Raw genomic sequence first — 3,570 nt, forward strand, 5'->3', positions numbered from 1 at the left:
CTAGTAGATAAAATAACATTCTTACCATATGAGGTCTTCTAAATATGCTATTGTCCTCCTTATCCCTCTTTGTTTTTTCAGTTTCTTATTTTGATAAAATAGAAGAGAGCTGAAGTAATTAAGTTTTGGACTTTTAGTTAAAAGAAGGTGACTAAACTAATCTAAAACCGATATTTTTTTTATTTTTTTAAAAGGTAAACTGATATTGTGTTTATATTAAGGATAGAAATCTTACCCACAGGTATGGGTACCTGTGAATACCTGTCCTTAATAGGACGGGTATCAGAGATACTATATGGAGGTGGGAGCGGGTATGAGGTTTAGAATTAACTCCGAGTGAAAAATAGAGTGGGGTGAGAGAAGCTCTCTCATCCCGCCCCAATCCGATTATATGTACTTTTACTTTCTATATATTATATATATAAATATATATATAATATACTTTAAAAAATCTTAAAATTTATGTATAATAATTAATAATTATAAAGATAAGAAAAACTACCAAAAAGAAAAAGAGAAACTATCCTTTTAATTATAATATTGTTCAATTATAAATAACAAATTTTAATGTCCTGATTATATGTTCTTTTGTGAGAATTTTTTAATTTCTCTTTCTTAATGGGTAAATGGGTATAGTATGAGAATAGTTCTTGTTGACGGTCAAATTTCGTCAACAAAGTCGTACCAGATTACCCCGCGATATCCCGCTTGGTTACCGGTTCGGAACTAGTATTTTTGCTGAATATGGAAGTGTGGTTGTATTTTTAGGTAGGTTACTGAATAAGAATACTTTATCTCATGCACAAAATAAATGACACATAGATTTTATAGTGGCTCACCCTTATAGAATAAGAGCTACATCCACTGTATTATATTTCTCTTCATTAGTTCTTTACAGATTACATGAACAAAAAGATATCCAACCCCTGCTCTCAGGGGTTTCTTCCTATTTATAGCCCAGACGCATCCTTTTCCCCACCGTGAGCTTCTCCCTGGACTTTCCCTTTGGTGGTCCCCATATGGCCCACTCACTCAAGTGGGCTACCATATTGCCTATCCAATCCGTAGCCTGCCAGTGTCCTTGGGACTGTTCACTCACCTAATTTGTCCCCCTATTATAGCTCTGCAGATCCTCTGTAATGCCAATTGATATGCTCTAGGCGGTGATTAACGCCCCAAAGTGATATTCACAAGCGGTCAATTGTAGCACAGAAAGGCGGTCGTATCCACGGAGAGATAACAAAATAACAAGAATGATTAATAGAATAAGAGCGTTAGAAAAAAATGAATTAAAGAAAAATGAGAGTTTTTGAGATTTTTGTTGCAAATAAAATAAAAAGGAGAAAATCTGTAAGAAGAAAACGGTAAGGTGTCGAGAATTCTTAATGTTTCGTTCACCAATCCAAGTTTTGATTCACAATATTAAATAACCAAATAAATTAAATCTGTACGTTGACTCCAGAAATATTATTATTACAAGTTATCTAAAATGGACAATATATCAATCTGACAATATTGCAGTAAAAGACAATTTGTAAACTAATTTGAATAACAAAACATTGCATGACAGAATTACATAAGAAAAGCGTGACTGAACTTATATAAAAATTGACACACAATATTTTGAAAAGTAATAGAAAAGTAGATGAGATTTAATTCATTCAGATGTTGAAGTTTACAAAACAAGGAATCAAAACCCCGAATTGGGTCACTCAACAGAAGTTCATCTCTAACCTCACCAAGAAAACTCTAGCCTATCTTGCAAAACATTCTCACAAGTTCTAGAGAGAAAATATGAGACTGACAGCAAGACGACAGAAAACTGAATATCCCAAAACCTCCAAAAACCTTAGGCTAACCCCTCTATTTATAGTGTTCAGAGGTTGCCTGTCAAATAAGGAAATAAATTGTAAAACTAGGGAATTCAGATTCAGCGCCGGAGGGACACGTGTCGAAGCTTGATTGGATCAAAGGAATAAAGCGCCACGTGTCGCGCGTGAAATGGAGGAAGTCTGCTGGCGCGGTCAGAGTGGAGATAGCTCATGGGACAGATGTCGCACGCGGAGGAAAGAGCAGGCTAGCGCACTGAGTCGCGGGGCCCACGTGGAGGAACGCTCTAACGCACGTTGATGGCTGCGTGGAAGACACGCGCGCCCTGAGAGATCGGCGTGCTGGTGACGCGCGCGAGAGAGAGTGGGGAAAGGCGGACAGCTGGGGCCCACGCGGAGAGAGATAGTGGCTTGGCTCGGCTTGGTGCGGCTCGGTGCGGCTCGGCTGAGGCTTGGCTCTGGACGGTTGAAAACATGGCTTTCATGGCTTATTTTTATGTAGCTTTTTACACTGTAAATAATTAAGCAAAAACTAGACAAATTCTAATTAAAAATATTATGAATAAAAATAATGGAATTGTTTAATTAAAGCTTAAATATTTTAATATTATATAAATCAAAAGCAGTATTTATGGTGCATTTTTCATGCACTAATCACAACCCCCAACCAGCTTATTACTAGTCTCTAGCAATCCAAGCGCAAGAGAAATCATGTCACAAAGAAAATCTGAGTCTCAACTACCTTAGTCACCTTGGTATTTCAAACAAACTGTCAGTGAGAAATCAAAAGATACTATCAAGATTATTTCAGTCATAACTCGAGAGTCGTGTGTGTGTGCTCCAAACCATAACCTTCTTACCACTGACCATAACACATGCAGCTTTGAAAAATTCACCAAGTAAAAGTCTCAACTCCATTGATCTTACAGGTGTCAGAAATATTTGAGTGTAAAGGTTTTCTCTTATGGAGTTGGAAGCGGAACAATCAACGCTCAGTGTGAGGAAGATCAAATTTAGGACAAACAGTCAAACGAACATTGACCAAAAGATAGGTTAATCAACTACTAGAACATTCCACCATTCTTACCACAAACCAGCTTTTGGGATTTCATTCAGGTCAAACAGAAATTTATAAAAACGATTAAAGAGCCAAAAATGCATAGAAAAATAAACTACTCTTTTTTTTTCTTTGTTTTTTTTTTGTTTTTTTGTTTTTGTTTTTTTTTGTTTTTTTTTTTGGCAAGAGACAACCTGAAGTGAATGTAGAAAGGTGTTCTTTTAACAAACAACTATATAGCGTCGAATGTGATTAACACCAAACTATAGGATCTGTGAAATGTTGCTCTTGCTCAGTTTTTTTTTAATAGAAAAAAAAGTAAGAAATAAGGCTTTATTACATAAGATTATTCCTATCTAACCCAAAATTCATCCCTCAAGCATATGCACCAAGCATACCACTAACCATGTAATGATGTTCTAACAGTTATTTTACCAGCTCAAAAAGGTCAATGAAGGTTCAAAAGTCATTTTCTCAACTCTCTTAACTCACCAAAAATCAAGCACTTAAACTCAGGAATTTTCTCAGTTGACATGCATTAACATCCATCTTACCACAAGGTTTAGCACGTGCAAAAAGAAACTCTGAAAGTCATTTCTTAGTAACCAAGACAGCAAAAATCGACTCAAACTAATCATTTTGAAATCATACTCAGATAACTTCGCAAAAATTTTAACCCAAATA

This window comes from Morus notabilis, unplaced genomic scaffold, assembly GCF_000414095.1.
Source record: "Morus notabilis unplaced genomic scaffold, ASM41409v2 Scaffold1832, whole genome shotgun sequence".
Classification (NCBI taxonomy): Eukaryota; Viridiplantae; Streptophyta; class Magnoliopsida; order Rosales; family Moraceae; genus Morus; species Morus notabilis.